Genomic DNA, 20,983 nt, shown 5'->3' with positions numbered 1-20,983 from the left:
AGGGTCCCAACTGGGATCCCAAACCAGATCCCAAGCCACCACCCTAACCACTAAGCAAACACTAGGTTACACCAGACATAACTACATTAGTGGACAGGTACAACAATGGATGGAATTAACAAGATTTTTAACCCTTCATCAGAGAAAAAGAGTTTCTGCTCCAAAAGTTAATCAACAATCCTCCAGATTTTATGTTTCATCCGTTTTTGGATCTTTTGCTCTGACGAAGAGTTAACACATAAAATGTCAGCTTCTCCTTGCTTCCCACTGTAGTCCACATACCTCAATAAATGTCCTGTTGCTTCCATCCAGGAGATGCCTAGTTATGCGAACAACTCATGTGCACATTTTGATAATGCATGATGTCCTTAGGCCTGATGCAGGTGAAAACTAGAACGGCCACTCGGGAGAGTACATACCTCTGCCAGGCTGATTAGTTTGTTTTGCATCCCAATGATAGGCCGGATCTGGATTCGGACCAGAACAAAAATTGAATTGGCTTCTTCTTGTCACCTAACCACTCATCAACCAAGTTTTGTCTAAATCTGTCCATAAATTTTTGATGTATCCTGTCCACAAATAAGCAGACAAACAAAGACAGACAGACAGACAAACTGCAGGGGTGGAAACATAACCTCCATCGACCTTCGGTGGTGGAGGTAATAAAACAGAAATGGCCACTGACGTGCAAGTCAAATGTAGCTCAAAACTGGAGCATATGAGATCTCATTCAAAATCTCCTTCGAGTTTTGCTTTTATAAATCTATGAGGAAAACATTATCTTGTTTATTTTCCTGATTTTCCTGATTGGGAAAGATTCCCTAATGACTCCTCTGGATATGTAGAGTACAAGGTGGGGCAAGATGCCCCCATGGCCTCTATGGACATACACCCATCTTGATCCTTTCGTTCACTTTGCTGAACACATTTAATTTTAAATCACCAACTAGATAATCAGCCAAAGAGTTCTTTCAAGTGGAAATTCAGGATACTGAACAAAGAACCAGGATTGAGGGGAATAAATAGAGGAGGTGTTGGGTGGTTGTCATATTGCTTCTTCTTACTTTGTATGTTTTTGTGGTTTTTTTACTTTCTCTTCTCAAATTGTTTTTATATATTAAAAATATAATCCACTGGCTTCAGAGAAAGTGAACTGTGTTGTCCACAGATGCGGGACAGAGCTTTCACATTTTGTTCAACCAAAGAGTTTGGTGACTTTTCGGGTTACATTAGGTCATGGCAGGTATAACATGAAAATCTGACATTCTCAAAGTAAACTTTGTATCTTTTGCTTTTTAATTCACACAGTAGTATTAAAAATGCATTTGACATTTTCTACTGTCAGAAGGTTGGTTCCATTTAGGTCAAGGCAAAGGGTTGAGATGACAATTTTGCATTGCCGAGGTGGAAGTTTTACCCTCCAGTAGAGGCAAGTTTGCTGATTGTGATAAATTTGGCCTGGCACCCCATGGATTATACCGCATTAAGTAACCGCAGGATGCAATTCCTCACAATGTCATTATCCTTCATGACTTCCACAATCTAGAGCCGAATCACAATGTGGAATGGAGTTAGCCGGCACTGGTTTATGGATTAGAGTCACTGTAATATAAATGTTGGTATTATACCAATTATAAGAGAAACAGAAACTTAACTGGCGAACCTAACTAGCCAACGCGTCTGAAAGTTACATTTCTTATCCTTTAATTGCAATGGAAGGTTAGCAATTATCGAAGGGTTCCCACTGTTTGACAGCGGATGTTATTTCTTTTCATTTTTTTGAGAATCATAAAGTTGATTGGCGAGCAGATTCATGATGAACAAAGTTGGTCTTTTTTGTATTTTTTTTTTTTTTTACTTTAAGACTCATATAGTATAACACACACCTCCCCACACCACCCAACCCTCATCTCTCCATATTTTCAATGCAGAAACAAACCGCTTATCCCTCTCGAACTTTGTAATTCCACACTGATCAGAATTAAGGTTTCAGGAATAGCTGTCTCATCAATATGCCTGCTGTTGGCTAAATGTCTAGAGTGGTGGGCTTGGGATTCTAGGGTCCTGAGTTCAAATCCTGCTTGGCTGTTGAATTAATACCAGGTGGGGTTAACTCAGCCTGTCATCCTTCTCAGTTCAACAAAATGAGTGCCAGCTTGCTCGTATCCTGTGTTGGAGTGGTGACCTGTCCAGGATTGTGCCCAATAGCCAAGGAGACTGCTTAGGCAGCACCAATGCTCAGCACAGAGTATGGTCCCTATGGATAGATGGATGTCTCATCAATGTATCATGAACAACTGACCAACTTCGAGTTGACCAGACTTGGTGGTATTGTGGTTAGAGCATCCCCTCAGGATGATAGGTCAGTGTTTCGATTCTGACTCAGGCTGAGGCACACCAAAGATTTTTTTTAAAACGTTATGTGCTGCTTCCTTGCTTGATGCTCAGCATTTAAACCATATAGCAAGGACAAACAAGCATTGGTTATCAATGGCTTTGTGCCCTTTATGACATCCCTAAAGACAGTAGGTTTCCTGTTTGGAATGATTTAAAATTTTGTTTGACTGACAGATGGACAGACAGACTGAAGCAATTGCTTTACCGCGAGTGTGCATGCGTGCTTGGGACGAGATTCTGTCCAATTTGCCAAATTCAGAGGCAAAGTACTGCTAAACTGCAGGTTCATGTTTCGATTCATGTTCTGACTCGTATTGTACAGGGTTCAAAATGTTAAATTTACTTGAATTTAAGTATTTCCTCAATCAAAGAAATATACTGATGGACAGACGGTGAACCATTTGTTTAACCCCGTTTTGAGCTTACGTGCATGGGGTAACTAAGGTTTGAGTTTATTCAGACAGAACATGCCTCTCCAAAAGCAGTAAACGACAGGAGCTTTGATTTATTGAACCATCCATGTTAAAGGCTTGCGTGCCATCCATTTATGAGCTCTTTGAACAGAGAACAAGTGTTTTCAAGTATCCATTAGCTATGCATGCCAAGCACACCAAAGCCACCCTTTTGAGGTCATCGACAGCTGGATGAGCAAGTCATTGGTCAAAACAACTGCCACCTTTTATAACTGCTTTTAAAAGCCTCCTGAATCTGGATCAGAGGGTCATGACTTTCAACTTATTGTGCATCCACAAGAAGTTGGAAGGGCCAAGCTCTTTCAAGCTTACCATAGGAAGGACCTTGCATGGTTACACATCCTATTTTCATGTATTCAAACATCGAGTCGTCTGTCCTGACATATGTGAATATATCTCTCAATCTGTTAGTCGAGATATTTGTTTCATTTATCCATGTGTCCACTGATGAAACCACCTAACCACCATTATATGCAATGAATCTTTGATTTGCTCTTTCAACTATCAGCCTGACACTTTTTTGATGAAACAAGTTTGAATTAGCCAAAGTATTTTTTTATTGGGGCTGGCAGGATAGCCGAGAAGTATGCACATTTGCCTTGGTTCGAATCTTGGACCTGCAATAAACTGTCACCTGGTGTCCGTAGACACGGTAATACATGAATGTGTGCTGTCCCTCAGATGGATGTTAAGCCGAGTGTCCCGATTGCCAGCATTAGTTGGCAGATGTGAAATATTCCAAAGTGTCATTCGCAAAGAATTCTTGGTGTTGGCTTAGTGGTTACGGTGGTGGGATTGAGATCCGAGGATCCTGAGTTCAAATTCCCCTTGGCTGTTGAAATGATACCAGGTGGGGTTGACTCTGCTTGCCATCCTTCTGAGGTTGGCAAAATGAGTGCCAGCTTGCTGGCATTCTGTGTTGGAATGGTGACCTGTCCAGGATTGTACTCAATGGCCAAGGAGACTGCTTAGACAGCACAAATGCTCTGCACAGAGTGTGGTCCCACTGGATGGATTAGCAAAGAGGTGAGTCATTGCTGGCACTCTAAACAGATTACAAATTCCTGCACCCTCAGCAGACCATCCTGTGTTGGAATGGTGACACACTCGCGATTGTAACCACACCAAGAAACTGCTCCAGCATAACTGATGCTCTATATATAGAGCAAGATGCATTCTATTAATAATGATAATAATCAATAGTATTTTTCGATTCAGTCTGCTTAAGTGAACTTGATTTGACTATTAAAACTGTCCTTTTGGTGATTTGCAGGTGAACGTTGCATCATAAACTGCAACATCTTTTCAATGGCATGTTCATATATTTGTTTATTGCACTTGTTGATGTTAAATACTTTACAGTATCATTTTTGGGGTCTGGTCCTCTTGCCAAATTCTATTTACATTTCAAGCTTTGATTTTGTCCACCCCTCCTCCTTAAGACCCTTCCTGATCTGAAAGGTTTTGGAGTACGGTAATCGGCCCGACACACTCACCTGCTGTTAAACTCAACTGGCGTTCCGCAATGATGTTACTCCACATCCACAGTTGTCTGATTATGTTTCTCTTGTGCTCATTATTTTATATTATGTATCGTTTTTCTGTGTGCATGCTCTTGTGCCTCGTATAATGCACTGTAGATTTACATTTCGACGATGAATGCATTTTAATTCCCTCTCTTCTTATTCCTTCCTTGCATTTAGTAAATTTACTCAATTATTTATCACTTTAATATTGTTCAGGGAGATGCAATGACATGTTTTGATTGCACCTTACGCTTCATAAACTCGAAACCGCCTTCCACCTGTAGATGTCTCCAGAAATAATTGTACCAAATGTTGATCGCAGGTCTTTGGGGAGACATTTTGACCATAAATCATGAGCTGATGACACTCACCTGCTACTGCACTTATTATCGATGGCTGCCATGCGTGCTTCCACATAACTATGGAGTCTGTATAGGTGGCTTTCTGTCTGAAGCAACTCACCAGACTGACCTTAATGTTCACTTACAGCATTCCATACATTCTCAGAAGTCATCCTCAGCCCTCAATGAGGGACCGGAAAATGTCTGTCTTGGCCTTGTGGGATAAGAGCAACAACAGGTGCTCCAGAGTGGTGTTGAGATTTTTGAGAAAATCTGTTGAGAGATTTTCTTTGAACAATGTAGTTCGTCAAAGCTACGTTATACTATAATACTTATTGCAATTAATTGGTATCAATCCTGTCTTATCATACCTTAAGAATCATGAGGCTGTGTTTGTTATTTCTATTTTTTGCATGGGACTCAAAATAATGCCTCATATCATTTGCCACTCAGTTCATTATATTGTTACGAATTTGGAATTCAATCGCACTCAACATACAGGTTCCCTTAGTCAGCTATGTCGATAAGTGCTTGTTCCCGAGATAGCTCACCTTCCATTGTTTAAATGTTCAGAGATCGATTAGATGCGCTGCGGATCGATTTAATAGTTAGGGAACGAAACAATGGAGACGTCCCTCCCCCTCTTCTGCAAAGAGGAAGAAGAACCCTGCCATTCCGTGACGTCAACAACTCCCTCCCAACCGTGGTTGAGCGGGGGGTGGATCACGAGGACATGATTCACGCCGGGTGCGGGGGAGGGGGTGCAAAAGATAAAGAGGAGAACCTTTCTTTGTTCTTTCGTAAAAAAGAGTTTGTGGGAGTCCCGTGGTAAGGCTGAGTTCGTGGGAGTCCCGTGGAAGGGCTGAGTTCGTGGGAATCCCGTGGCAGAGTTCGTGAAGAGTCCCATTCTGAGTCTCGTGTGCAAAGTTCGTGTGCTGAGTCCCATGGGAGGAGTAAGCTTTTTTGCTTCGGAGAGAGCAGTCGTTCAGCCATCGGGTCCTGCTTGGCTTGAGGCCTTCAGAAGCTTTTTGCTTCGGCTGGCTCAGTGAGCTTCGGCTGCTGCTTTGTTTTGGAAGGAACTTGAGCCGCTTGTTCGACTCGAGCTGCGAGTGGAGGCTTCTTCCTCTTCTTCCTCGTCTTCCTCTTCTTCCTCTTCTTCTTGGTTCGTGGAGCTTTTCGTTCTCCATTTTGTTTCCCAGCTTGGTGCGATGCATCGGCCTCTTCTTGGAGTTGGATCCTCGGGGAAGCGACGGATCGACGAGAAGGATTGGCGCCTCATCTCACCGGCACGTATTGAGAAGCGCGGGAGGATTAGTGGGAGCTTGGGAAGGATCGCGGTGATTGGATCCAGCTCGCTCTCGCTGGAGCCCGGGTCCGGACTAGTTGAAGACCACACAAGGTGGAAAGGTTCGAGTCAAGCTCTGAGTTTCAGCTCACCTGTCCTCCGAGCTGGTGCTCGTTATTAAAGGCCTCAGCCACCTTTTCGTGTGTGTGTGTGTGCGTGCGTGCGTGCGTGCGTGCGCGCGCGCGTACGTACGTGTGTCTGTGGGCCCGTCTAATAAGTAGGAACTGCTGTTAAGTGTAAATGACTGTACATAATAAGTTGACGGTTGTAGTTCTTTTGTCGTGCTTTTGTTGCTTGTATAATTGCATGCGTGTTTTGCCTTATTTAATTGCATACGTGTTTCATTATAATAAATGTCCTTGTGTGAATGTAAACCTGCTCGTTGCGTCCATTCCCTCATTGACTGAACATTTCGTGTGTTGGGAGTTAGAAAGCCGTTGGTTTGCCGTAATAGGGGGACATTTGGACCGACGGTTCTCGGCGATTACGCTGCTTGGAATCGCGCACGGATAGGCTTGCCTCGGCGGTTTGTTCCGTACGAGTTCCGTCGAGGGTGGAATACCCCGGTAGTTGGATCATGTGGGTATTTAGGTACATTGAAGATTGGCAATCGACCCTACCCCACGTGATCTGCCGATTGGCATATTTCGGTTCTTGTACAAGGACCCGTCGCTCGGAGTTATCCGGGCGGCAATCTATATTCCGGGCGATCGGTCGGGCCGACTCGACTTTCGGCTCCGTTCAGAGCGGTCGGTTGGCGGCTGACCCCCCGGCCCATAACAACTGGTTGTCAGGAGTGCGATTCGGCCCCCTCCGCCTCCGTAGCAAAATTCACGGAGTCGGATCAGGGGTATACGGAGCAAACCCCCCGTGTCCCCAAATTACGAGCGTTAAAAAATTTATTCCCAGCACGTAAAATGTTCAGCCAAGGCGAGCAGGGGCAGGAGGGATTAGGAATGGATTTGGAAATGTTAGAATCTATGGCTCAGGAAGAAATGACCATGCAGGACACTCCCATTATGCAGGTTGACTATTCCCCGCAAATAAATGCAGAGTCCGCAATGGGCGCAGCAGCGGGGGCCGCAGTGTATGACACCCCCCCTCCCCTCCTCCGTCAAAATCCCTCCTCAGTCTCCAGCGGATCCGCGCCCGATAATGGCAAAGCGACTGCCACGTGGTTATTTGACGTAAGAGACATGCTCGAGGCGTTGATGGGAAAAATGGAGACAAATATATAAAGCGAGATGAAAGAAATGTGGGGTGAAATGCAGAGCATGGGGTTAGGTCTGCAGGAAAGCTTAAAAAAAGTGAAAAACGAAATGAAAAAGGAAGTCGGCACGATACGAGGGGAGGTGAACGAGTTGAAAGGGAGTGTAAAAACTGTGTGGTCCGTGATGGAGGTGGGTAAGAAGGATGTGACAGGCGAAATAATAACGGTTGGACAGGAGATAGACAAGTTAGGACAAGGGATGAAAAAGGTAAAGGAAGGACAAGACCAACTCAGGCGGGAAACAAAGAATGAATTGGAGGCCGTAAAAAAAAAAGAGTGCAAAACGAGACACGAAGAGATGACTGAAATGGTCAAAGAGATGGGACGGAAGGCCGAAATAGAGACGCAGGAAATGGGAGTGTGACTGGACAGACATATAAAAGAGACAGAAGAAGAAGAAGTTAAATTGGTGAAAGGTGGATTGGTAGAGACTCAAGGGGAGGTAGAGAAGGTTAAGGACGACTTGGAAAAAGCAAAAGACGTGCAAGCACGAATGGAGGGAAGGTAGAGGATATGAAGGTAGAGTTGGTGAACTGTGTTGAGACCCGCTGTAAGAGGCAGGATGGCCTCCTTATGGAACAGGGGAGAGAATACGCTCCCTCGAGGCAGATCGTAACCAGGTGGGGCCGGTGTCGCTGAACGAGGTCAGGGGATTGCAAAATGCGGGGGTGTGCATGCTGAGTTTGGGGAGGGCAGGGGCCACTGGGTCTCTTGGCCTAATGCGGGCTCCCAGTATGACTGTTCCTGCGAGTATGCAGAATGCGAGTGTGATGGCATGGGGGAGTAAGCAGAACGGTGCGGAGTGTGCACCGACACAGACGGGGGTAGTAAACTCCCGGGGCGAATGGCTCGGGCTCTGTGGGGGTAGGGCACCATTGGAATCTGGGGGGTCCGTCCCTCCATGTGTCCCTCAGGGACTGGGAGGTGGGGTTCGGACCCCGAAAGGCCAGAAGGTGCCACTGCCTCCGTATGATGGGAAGACGGACCTGAGGGTGTATTTGGCCCAGTTTCACTGCGTGGCCAGAGGCAACGGCTGGGACCCGGTGCAGGGCATGGCACAGCTCACGGCGGCACTGCGCAGTGCGGCATCCGAGGTCTTGACCACGATACCCTTGGAAGGGGCAACACTGGCAGACCTCTATTTGGCCCTAAATAACAGGTTTGGTATGGAACAGCATAGCGAGCTTGTTAAGGCTCAGCTCAGTGGGCGCAAATGACACCCCATGAGACGATGGGGGAATTGGCGCATGATATTCGCCGCGCGGTGGGGATCGCACATGCGAATATGGCGCCGGAGTACCGGGAGGAGCTCGCCATGGACCATTTTGTCCGGGCGCTTGCGGGCACCGATATCGCGTCAATACTGACCACATGGCACCCAGAGAACCTCCAGAAGGCAGTTGACACTGCAGCCCGTTGGGAGGCATCAACGTTGCCGGCTGGAGGGGCTGGCCGACATGCAGTGGCAATCCGGCAGTAGGCCCCGTGAACAACAGTGCGCTGGGAGCCGGGGATACCCTTGGTGACCAGGCACAGTTGGAGAAGATGGTCCAGGGCATGATCGACCGTCAGTGACTGAGATCTGGGCCGAAGCGGTCGGGCCCAGGAAGGGCGGGGGATGGGCCATCAGGGGTACCCCAATTCAGAAAGAGAGGGGGTATAATTCAGAGTAACAGAGGCGCACACCTTACCAGGCAAAGTGTTTTAACTGTGGCAAGGAGGGCCACCTGCAGTGGCATTGTAAAGCCCCACGCAGGGAAGAGCCATGCCCCCCCCCCCCGCAGATCACCAACTCCGCCCCTGGCAGACCGGAATAGCCGGGCCCAAACATCACCCCCCCCCCCACCAGTCCCAGGGAAACAAGAAAGTGCCGAGCATACAGGGCCGTGTTCGACAGACCTCGATGGAGAAGAGCCCTCAGTGCTGTGACAGGTCATCAATTGTGGCCAAATTGGCAATGGTAGTTTGACAATTTGGTGCAAAGTTGCCGGCGTAGGGGTAGATGCTGTTGTGGACACGGGAGCAAGCACCACGATCATCAGCCCTGTGGTCCTTAATTCTAGTGTGGACGGGTGGGATGATATCCACCATCTGCAAAATCATAGTTTGCAGCTAGCTACCGGGACAACAGCCCCCATCATAGGGCGTGGTTTTGTGACCTTTAAATTGGGCACTGTTAAAAGAAAAATAGAGGTTTGGGTGGTGAAGGTGTGCAACCCATGTTGAATAGGGTTGGATGGTGCTGACCGCCGGTGGTTGCAAAATCGACTTAGGCCGAGGAGTCATGCAGTTGGGTGGTGAGGAATTGCCATTGGGGGGCATGGGCACGGATGAGAAGGTGGAGCTGGAGGCTCCCAACTCCGTGGTCATTCCCCCGGGTGCCGAGGCAGTGGTCCCGGCCCGGTGGCGGGCACACCCAACCTGGCAGGGCTCCTGCAGCCTGGCCGCACTACTGGTGGGGCAATCAACCCCGGGTTTAGTCGTGGGCCGCACCCTAGTAAACACCGACGGGCCTATCGTGCCCGTCCGGGTAATAAATGATCGCACGGAACCACGCACTATTAAACAGGGCACGAAGGTGGCAGATTGCACCCCAGTGGTGGAAGTCGCAGAGCTGAGGGACGATAACATCGAGCCAGACCGGGCCTGGAGGGAGTCTCCAGAGTCTGCTAGGAATTGGCCCGATCCCATTTGCGTGATGGTAAATCCGAGTAGTGTAGATTTGAAGGATGCCCAGCGGGAGGCCTTGCACAAACTGGTCAACCGAAATATAGGAATCTTCTCCTTGTCACCCGAGGATATTGGACGTACGGGCCTGGTGAAACACCAGATCCACACCGATGGGGCCCGGCCTGTCCGTCAGCCTGCTTGACGGCTCCCATGGAGTAAGGGAGTGGAGGCTGATGAACAGATAGAAAAGATACTCAATGCAGGTGTCATTTAGCCCTCGGGAAGTCCTTGGATGTCACTGGTTGTGCTGGTCAAAAAGAAGGATGGGACCACGCGTTTCTGCGTGGACTATCGCCAGCTTAACAACGTGACACTCAAAGACTCCTATCCCCTGCCTAGAATTGACGATACCCTCAACGCCGTTTCAGGCTCCAAATGGTTCTCAACTTTGGACCTTAAGAGTGGGTATTGGTAGGTGGAGATGGACAAGACTGGGAATGAGAAAACGGCATTTTCTACAGGGAAGGGACTGTATCAGTTCACTGTGATGCCGTTCGGTCTGTGCAATGCCCACGCCACCTTTGAGAGATTGATGGAGCATGTGCTGGGCGGCATGCCATGGCAATCATGCCTGGTGTACCTGGATGACGTCCTGGTACAGGCTAAAACATTTCCCCAGGTAATAGCCAATTTGGACCAGGTGTTTGGTGCCTCAGGCAGGCAGGGCTGAAATTGAGCCCAGAGAAATGTACTTTGTTCGTGACAGAGGTGGCCTATCTCGGACATGTGATAGGCCACGAGGGGGTGAAAACTGACCCAGGGAAATTACAGCGGTAGAGGAGTGGCCCGTACCTACAAACGTTAAACAGGTGCGGGGTTTTTTGGGTCTTTGCTCCTACTACCGGCGCTTTGTGGCAAACTTTGTGGAGATAGCCAGGCCCCTCACCGGTTGACGGAGAAGGGGTTGAGATTTAATTGGACAGGGGAATGCCATCAGGCCTTCCTCAAATTAAAGGGGTGTTTGACATCCACACCCGTTTTAGCGTACCCCGCCGATGACGGGATGTATACCCTGGACACGGATGTAAGCCAGGAAGGATTGGGGGCAGTCTTGTCTCAGGCACAGGGCGGCGTAGAAAGAGTGATCCCGTATTACAATCCCGTATTACCGTATTATTTTGTTCGGGCCACGAGTAGGCCCGAACAAAATTATTGCGTTACTCGCAAGGAGCTATTGGCTATGCTGTCTGCCATGAGCTATTTCCATCCGTACTTGTACAGGAGGAAATTCTTGGTTCGAACTGACCATTCCTCCTTGCAATGGCTCTTACGGTTCAAGGAACCGGAGAGCCAAATTGCAAGGTGGTTGGAGAAGTTGCAGCAGTGCGATTTCAGTGTGGCCCATAGAGCCAGTAAGGCTCATGGGAACGCCGATGCGCTCTCCCGACGCCCCTTTCTGGGAGAAAACTGCAAATATTGCACGAGGCATGAGGAGAGGGACCAATTGGCGGATACTTCCCAGAAACTCCCAGCCCGTGCGGCCCGGGTGGTAGGCCCAACTTTGCCACTAACCGCAGGGGAGGAATTTGGTGGTTTGGCGTGGAGCACGGCCCAGCGGGAAGACCCTATGATAGGGCCCGTGTACAAGTGGGTCCAAGAAAACAAGAGGCCCAGTGGGGAGGAGATCACCCCATTCGGGGCACGAACAAAGGCGTACTGGGCTCAGTGGAAGACCCTAGAAATGAGGGACAACATCTTGTATCGCAAGTGGGTGGACATTCCCTCAGAGAGGACTTCTTGGCTGGTGATAGTCCCTGATGGGTTTAAGACCCAAATTTTGAAACAGGTGCATGGTACCCGCGCCGGCGGCCATTTGGGCAGAACCAAAACAATATCTCGGGTCCGCCGGCGATTCTATTGGGTCAACATGGGGCGCGATGTACAGGACTGGTGTCGAGCATGCGACGCCTGTACTGCCAAAAAGCGACCGGCACGGAGGATGAGGGCCCCACTCCAACTACATCAGGTTGGGGCCCCCCTTAAGCGAGTGGCCATGGACATTTTGGGACCACTGCCCCCCACTCACCAAGGTAATCGATACATCCTCGTGATGATGGACTATTTCACCAAGTGGCCAGAGGCCTTTGCCCTTCCCAACCAGGAAGCCGGGGTCGTGGCAAAGGCCTTCGTAGAAGGATTTGTATGTCGGTACGGGATTCCGGAGGAGCTGCACACTGATCAGGGGCGAAATTTTGAGAGCGAATTGCTAAAAGAGGTGTGCAGGCTCCTAGAAATTCGCAAAACCCGGACAACGTCCCTGAGACCACAGTCTGACGGTATGGTGGAGAGGTTCAATAGGACCTTTATCCAACAATTGGCCCTCTTCACCGCCGATAATCAGGAGGACTGGGACGAACATCTCCCGTATCTCCTGATGGCCTATCGCACGTCCCAACATGGGGCCACCGCCTGTGATCCGGCACTGCTCATGTATGGACGAGAGCTGCGAGCCCCCGTCGATTTGCTGTGCGGTCCAATGCCTGAGTGTCCCGACAGACCCCCAGGGGAGGGCTATGCCCGTCGGTTGGAGGAAGGCATGGAAAGAGTCCATGCCTTCGCTCGCCACCATCTCCAACAGGCGGGTATGAGGATGAAGCGCAGGTACGACCACCGGAGCCAGGTGAGTGAGTGCTCTCCGGGGGCGAAGATTTGGTTCTTCAACCCCCGGAGGAGGAAGGGCAGATGCCCGAAACTCACCTCGCCCTGGCAGGGCCCGGGGGTCATCCTGGCGCAAATCGGTGACGTGGTCCTTAAAATTAAAATTGGACCACGAGCCTTCCCCCGGATCGTCCACGCGGACCGCCTGAGACCCTACAAGGGCGACCTTACGCCCTCATGGTTAAGTCTTGCCGGAGTAGCCAGAGCTGGAACTACCGCTCCCGCAGGGGCGCAAGGCTCGCAGAGCCTTGTTGGGGGCACAGGAAGTACTAGTTTGGGGGATGGGATAGCGATAGTTAGACCGGCTTCATGGGGACATGGGTTGTACTTCATGGAGCCAGTGGAATGGATTAGTTAGAGGGATTTCACTTTAGATTTAGGAAATGGGAATTGTTGGATTTTTGGAGACATGGACAGACCTGGAAATGTGTAGTGGAGACGTAGCTTAGCTATGTAGAGTAAATGGAACGTGCATGAGTTTTAAGGGATGACGAGGGAGCACGAGTTAGTCAGGGGATTTAGTTAGAAGGATGGCAGTGTAGAGTGTTGGTGTGAGTTGCGAAATGGAAAGTGTGTGAGGAATGAGTGTAGGACAGTGGGCCCAAGTGTGCGAGTGGAGCGAATGTGGTATGCATGGTGCGAATGACTGGTTGGGGGGAGGAGTGATTCCCACCCAAGTGACCCCGGGGTCAGTTTAATGTTAGTTAGTGGGTAGTTAAATTTACTAAAAGGAGGTCATTTTGTTGGTGTCGAGAGAAGGCACGAAACCCATTTGGAGGGGTGCAAAAGTTCATGGACTGGATGGGAGCGTGGCTCTGGAAAGGTGAGTTTTGTTTAGTGGGCACCCCGGGCACCGGACTAGTCGGCCAGAGTAGGCCAAGGGCCCAAGTGGGGCCGCGTTAGTGTAGTGGGCACGGGCGACCCGTCGGAAACGGGACCCGTAGCGCCAGAATGCCACGGGGGTAGTGCAGTGGGCACGGGCGACCCTCGGAAAGGGACCCGGGGCATCAACACTCCACGTGGGCATCAGAGGGGGGCAATGCCAGAGAAGGCAACCCCCCGCGTTGTAGGGAGCAGCCTGGCTCGGAGACAGCCAGCGGGCCTGGGGTTGCCATGGTTAGAGTTCGGCATAGGGGGAGTTCCTGCCAGTTGAGCCACGCTGCCCAGCCAGGAAATTGTGCGAGGGCACGAATGAAAATTTGAGGGCAAAGCCCAAATTTATAATGGACACCAACACAGGCGATGGAAATCATGGTTTTTAGAACCGATAGTTTAAAAGTGTGAGGCATTTTTGGAAAGCCCTGGGGTAGTCTCAGGTTAATGAATGTTAGGGTAGATAGGAGATGTACCCCTTCGCACCATCCATCCCTTTGCTCGTTCTAGGCCGCTGGACTCACCTTGGTAGATCACTGAACTCTGAGGAGGCCATTCTGAGGCTTCGTTGGGCCTCGAGACAGGACGCCAGTCTCTCCCTATTCCCCTCCAGAGAGGGAACGTAGGGGTTGGGTGTAGGCTCGGTGGACATGATAGGCTAGCCGGACAAAGACAATAAATGGGGTTCGGGAGACAATTATAAAAGGGAAATAAAAATAAAGAGGGGCAAAATTTTATTGTTTTTGTGGCAAATTAAGCGAGCGGGTATGGACAGAGACAGACAAAGGTGATAGAGTGGGGGGAGACAGTAGGCTCAGTCCGAGCCCGCCTTCAGAGCGGCCGGCACCACCGCACTCCCTCCAGACCTGATGGAACCACACCAGACGCCGGCCAGCTTCACCTGCCGGCCTGTTGTGCTGCAGCTGCCTGTTCTGCATGGGCTTACCTTGCCATGCCGAGTTTCCTGCCTCTGCCATGACCCCATGCCTGCTAGCCCTTGTTTGCATTTGCCCCTGTGTCCATCCATCACCATGCGCGCCAGGACCATCCAGTTTTGTGAGGACTGCCCTGCAGGCAACCTGTGCATCCAGTCCATTTTTTTGTGTTTTGCGACCATCTCCATCCATTCCCCTGCACCAAAGACTTTGCTATGACTTTTGCCTTTCCCCTTTCACAGATCTCAAGTCCTGGGCCATGGTTGGTGTGATGTAATATATAAGTTAAGATTGTAAATACGTGGAACCCCACCTGCATGTTTGTTTTAGCGCCGGCAATTTTAGTTAATTTGTCCGAATGAGTCTGTGAGAGTTTGTTTAGTTCGTTACGCAGCGCATTAGGTTATTTATTTTTGGAACATGTTTAAAGAAATGTCGCACTCAGGGATCTGAAGGTAGAACGTACTCGGAGAAAACTTCCACATGCTGGTCACACGAAAATTTGATGACTCGGGATGAGTCTGTAAAACGGGGAGGGGGTAGTGTTACGAATTTGGAATTCAATCACACACAACATACAGGTTCCCTGAGTCAGCTATGTCGATAAGTGCATGTTCCCTAGATAGCTCAGCTTCCATTGTTTAAATGTTCAGAGATCGATTAGATGCGCTGCAGATCGATTTAATAGTTAGGGAACTAAACAATGGAGACGTCCCTCCCCCTCTTATGCAAAGAGGAAGAAGAACCCTTCCATCCCGTGACGTCAACAACTCCGTCCCACCCGTGGTTGAGCTGGGGGTGGATCACGAGGGCATGAGTCATGCCGGGTGTGGGGGGGGGGTGCAAAGGATAAAGAGGAGACCCTTTCTTTGTTCGTAAAAAGAGTTCGTGGGAGTCCCGTGGTAGGGCTGAGTTCGTGGGAGTCCTGTGGTAGGGCTGAGTTCATGGGCTGAGTTCGTAAGAGTCCCGTGGCAGAGTTCGTGAAGAGTCCCATTCTGAGTCCCGTGTGCAGCGTTCTTGTGCTGAGTCCCATGGAAGGAGTAAGCTTTTTTGCTTCGGAGAGAGCAGTCGTTCAGCCGTCGGGTTCTGCTTGGCTTGAGGCCTTCGAAAGCTTTTTGCTTCGGCTCGCTCAGTGAGCTTCGGCTGCTGCTTTGTTTTGGAAGGAACTTGAGCTGGTTGTTCGGCTCGAGCTGCGAGTGGAGGCTTCTTCCTCTTCTTCCTCTTCTTCTTGGTTTGTGGAGCTTTTCGTTCTCCATTTTGTTTCCCGGCTTGATGCGACGCATCGGCCTCTTCTTGGAGCTGGATCCTCGGGGAAGCGACGATCGACAGGAAGGATCGGCGCCTCGTCTCACCGGCACGTGTTGAGAAGCGCGGGAGGATTTGCGGGAGCTCGGGAAGGATTGCGGCGATTGGATCCAGCTCACTCTCGCTGGAGCCCGGGTCCGGACAAGTTGAAGATCACACGAGGTGGAAAGGTTCGAGTCAAGCTCCGAGTTTCAGCTCACCTGTCCTCCGAGCTGGAGCTCGTGATTAAAGGCCTCAGCCACTGTTTCTTGTGTGTGTGTTCGTACGTGTGTCCATGGGCCCGTCAAATAAGTAGGAACTGCTGTTAAGTGTAAATAACTGTACATAATAAGTAGATGGTTGTAGTTCTTTTGTCCTGCTTTTGTTGCTTGTATAATTGCATACGTGTTTTGCCTTATTTAATTGCATACGTGTTTTATTATAATAAATGTCATTGTGTGAATGTAAACCTGCTCGTTTCGTCCATTCCCTCATTGACTGAACTTTTCGTGTGTTGGGAGTTAGAAAGCCGTTGGTTTGCCGTAATAGGGGGTCATTTGGACCGAGGGTTCTCGGCGATTACACCGCTCGGAATCGTGCACGGACAACCTCGCCTCGGCGGTTTGTTCCGTACGAGATCCGTCGAGGGTGGAATACCCCGGTAGTTGGATCACGTGGGTATTTAGGTACATTGAAGATTGGCAATCGACCCTACCCCACGTGATCTGCCGATTGGCGTATTTCGGTTCTTGTACAAGGACCCGTCCCCCGGAGTTATCCGGGCGGCGATCTATATTCCGGGCGATCGGTCGTGCCGACTCGACTTGCGGCTCCGTTCAGGTGGTCGGTTGGCGGCCTACCCCCGGCCAGTAACAATATGTACATATCCACAACATACACAGACACACACGCACACATGCGCGTGCGCACACACACACACACACACACACACACAATCACACGTCTGGGCTCTGGCAGTTTGAGTGACCATCACCTATGAAAAAAAAATTTTAAATACACTATTTGGAATCGATCATTACCATTCAACCTGTAAGTGCATACCTGAATGCAGGCCAACCTGGTAAGCCCCAACTACATTTTTTAATGTAGGATTAAAACAAATCATCATCACCTTCATAATCATCATCAACACACTCATAATCATCATCATCATCATCATCATAAACACACTCATAGTCATTATCAACACACTCATAATCATCATCATCATCATCAACACACTCGTCGTCATTATCATCGTCATCATCATCATCATCAACACACTCATAATTAATCATCATCATCAACACACTCATAATCATCATCATCATCAACACACATAATCATCATCATCAACACACTCAAAATAATAATAATCATCATCATCATCAACATACTCATCATCAACAGTAACACACTCATAATCCAAAGTACAATGTACAGGCTAATAACATCTATGGTTCAAATTCACTTGATGCTTTACTGGTCATAGCACTCCGCCCCCCCCCCTGACCCCCAACCCCTGTCCTTTCAGGAAGCCCATCGTGTTGTATAAGTCACCACTTCACTTTATAATGATATTATTCATCTGGTTCACCCACCATTTGGTTCGTGGTAATGAAATATTCCAGGGTGTTGTGCAAGGAACAATTGGTGTGAAAATATTCAGCAGGGTTCTTTCCATGTTCTTATCTTACCCAGAACTCAGGGGAGGGAAAGTGAATCAGGAAGTCAAACTAATTCCCTTTGACGACTTCATTCCTGTGTGAAGTATCAAAGGATTGGATTCATTATCTTCACCACCAACAACAATTGCTGCTTGTTTGCTTCATCTTCCCTTCACCCCCATTGAGATTTACTTCCTATGCAAGATTATTTTTCCATTCAGTGTTTTAACCCACTATCCTTGTCTGTTTTGATATTTTCGCTTCCTTAATAATTGGAATAAACTGCCCCTCCCACCCTTCTCCCACACCCCATCCTGCCCCCTCCTAACCTCCTTTTCAAATTTGAATGATACCTGAGCAATGTTTCTTCATTTTCCTCTTTCTGCTTTTGAAATCCTCGATAATCTGGCGGAGCACATAAACCAGCTTCCATGCCAATATTCCATGTTCAAGGTCGTGTGTGTGTGTGTGTGTGTGTGTGTGTGTGTGTGTGTGTGTGTGTGTGTGTGTGTGTGTGTGTGTGTGTGTGTGTGTGTGTGTGTGTGTGTGAGAGATATAGATATAGAGAGAGATATAGATACAGATTGATATCAATTGAGAGTTATCTCAGCTGTATCTTTTTGTGCTGTGAAAAGCCACGACGAGCAATCGTCAAACACAATTTGGTAAAGAAAAAGAACCAAACAAACCCGCAAGGACGTGGCAATAACGTCATTATGAGCTCGCGTTCTGCACCTACATGTTCCACTTGCAACTCATTTGTCAAAATCACAGCAAAAAAAAGCATGGTTGTATTTTCTCATTTTTGTCTTTCTTTTGCTACAACACATTTTTCTTTTTTTAAATAGTTGGCATGATGAATGAAATCGTGAAAACTCATAACTTGCTATTTCTGTTGGTTTACATTGGTGGCTGAGACCACAGGCTACATGGAAACATTTATTTCACTCTACCGTACAACCGTGATGAGGAGGAAAACTATTATTTTTGGAGGGTAGAATGAATAACTGGTCTTGCTCGTGTCGATCTTTGTCTGCCGGGAGGTACATCAACGGTCGAGGAACGCCTCGGTGGTGTCATGTGGTCCAGTCGCACTCTGAGTCTGGTGGGTTGCCAGTTGGAACCCTGGCTGGGTCATACCAAAGACTTTAAAAATGATATGTACTGCTTCCTTGAGCTTAATGCTCAGCATTTAAAAGGATTAGAGTGTGGACAAACTAGAATGGCATTTGGTAGAGTGCATACCTCCAGCAAGCTGAACAGTTTATGTTTTGTATTTCACTGATAAGACGGATCTGAATCCTTTGCATCCCGAACCCTCACCCAAAATCGAATCGGCTTGTTCTTGTCACTTAGTCAACATATCCACCAAGTTTCATCCAAATCTGTCTGTAACTTTTTGAGATATTGTGCTACATATCGTTTTTGGCCCTATCTCTCAATGGTGAAGAATCATGTAAAAAAATATATCTATATATAGGGGCAATACCCATGGGAGCTCACCTGGTAGTGGCTCGATAAGATAACCAGGGAACAACTAGTAGGCATGGATGACCCACAAAATATGTAATGGAGACAGTAAATACCTGTGGATTTATTTTTAATGCCATGAACAAACTTTGGTACATCATGGGTGATGAAGGTTGTGGTGAAGTTTCATTGAAAATATTTTGTGTAGTTTCTGAGGAGAATGCAAATACCTATTTTAGGGGACAACCCCCCAGTAGACCCACCTGCAGCTCAAATTTTTTAATGGCATGAATAAACTTTGATACATCATGGGTGATGAAGGTTGTGGTCAAGTTTCATCAGAAGTGCATGTGTCGTTTCTGAGAAGAGAGCAAATACATATTTGGGGGTGGGGGGAGGGGCAACCCTCGTAGACCCCCATTGGGCTCCTTGAATTTTTATTAATGCTATGAACAAACTTTAGTACATCCAGGTTGTGTTGAAGTTTCATCGAAATTATATGTGTAGTTTCAGAGAACAATTTGCAAGTCTTTGTGGACAGACGGACAGACTGACGGATGAACGACGCATCATCCCATAAGTTCCTCAGAACTACTCTACATGTGAGCTAAAAGCTCGATTATATTCATAGAATACTTAACCTGTGCAGTTGTGAGAAGGACTTTGTGCGAGCCAACTCTTCGGGTGGCAAATTTGTAATATTGTATCTATCTACACTTCTGAGGTAAATGTGTACAAATAATACTTTGAAAAGTCTGCTTCAGAGTACATTCATGAGCCTTTACAAAGTAGCTTTTATTCTCGTTCTCGAGTGTTTTCATAACGACCAAGGCTGATAAGCTCAAATGAGCTAAGATCCTCGTCCTCTTAATGATGACGTCATAAAGCGAATATGATGTCATTGTGATGTATCAGGTTTGCGATAAATGATCTGTGCTAATGCCCGGCTTGATTCCCGCAAACACAATTCAAACAGCTTGTCTAGTTTCGGAGATAATGGTATAGGCGATTTCCATTAGCGGCGATATTATGACGTCAACTTTTTTCTAGTAAGAATTTCCAAAATGGGAGATGCTTACTGCCTGTGCGTGGGCTTTCTGCATATACATGGCAAGTTTCACGAAGATCCGATGAAAACTCTGGGTTGTGAAACAAAAAATGTCAAAAAATAGGAATGACGTCATAAAAATTGATATGACGTTATAGTGATGTATCATATGTGCGGTAATTCATCTCTGCTAATGCCCTGTTCGATTCCCGCAAACAGAATTCAAAAAGCTTGCCGAGTTTCAGAGATAATTTTTTAGGAGATTTCTATTAGCGGCGATATTATGACGTCAACTTTTTTTCTAGGAAGAATTTCCAAAATCGGAGATGGTTACTGCCTGCGCATGGGCTTTCTGAATATACATGGCGAGTTTCACGAAGATCCGATGAAAACTCTGGGTTGTGAAACAAGAAATGTCAAAAAATAGGAATGACGTCATAAAAATTGATATGACGTCATAGTGATGTATCATATGTGCGGTAATTCATCTCTGCTAATGCCCTGTTCGATTCCCGAAAACAGAATTCAAAAAGCTTGCCGAGTTTCGGATCTAAAAATGGCAGAATAAATCGAGAAAATGTAAATCGAGAGATCATTAAAACGCGAAATTGTTCTTCTTCTTTTTGTTAGCTTCTTCTTCTTCTCCTTCTTCCTCTTATTCTTCTTCCTCTTGACTTTTTCACCAGCCGAGCACAATCAAGGCTGAAGCCAACACAATGATTCTAATTTCTAACATGAGGAAGTGACATTGTCTCGGCGTGAGGTTTTGTTTAATTCACCATGTAAATTTTAAGGGGGTGTTCGTCATCCAAGTAATATGCTCTGTATCAAATGGTCATGTAACATGTATATGCCTGGTATTGGCTTGATGGTTAGAGCGGTGGGCTTGAGATACCACGGTCCTGAGCTCAAATCCCACTCGGTTATTGAATTAATACCAGGTGTGGTTAACTCAGCCTGTCGTCC

General features: G+C 47.7%; 1 protein-coding gene across 5 annotated transcripts in view; it reads left to right on the top strand.

Annotated features, from left to right (window-relative positions):
* Positions 1–20,983, top strand: part of LOC147028710 (uncharacterized) — a 247,602-nt gene that overhangs the window by 113,655 nt on the left and 112,964 nt on the right. Inside the window, exon 5 of one of the 5 annotated variants that reach the window (XR_015057678.1) lies at positions 4,144–4,600. The exons of the other annotated variants lie outside the window; for them this stretch is intronic. The gene's annotated coding sequence lies outside the window, so the exon portion shown is untranslated. Of the gene's footprint in view, positions 1–4,143; positions 4,601–20,983 lie in introns of those variants that run through there. 5 annotated transcript variants of the gene reach the window in all.

This window comes from Eptatretus burgeri, chromosome 4 (genome assembly GCF_056783735.1).
Source record: "Eptatretus burgeri isolate ZD-2024b chromosome 4, Ebu_testis_v1, whole genome shotgun sequence".
Lineage (NCBI taxonomy): Eukaryota > Metazoa > Chordata > Myxini > Myxiniformes > Myxinidae > Eptatretus > Eptatretus burgeri.
Note: the sequence above shows the minus strand (reverse complement) of the source record. Positions and strands in the feature narration are given on the sequence as shown.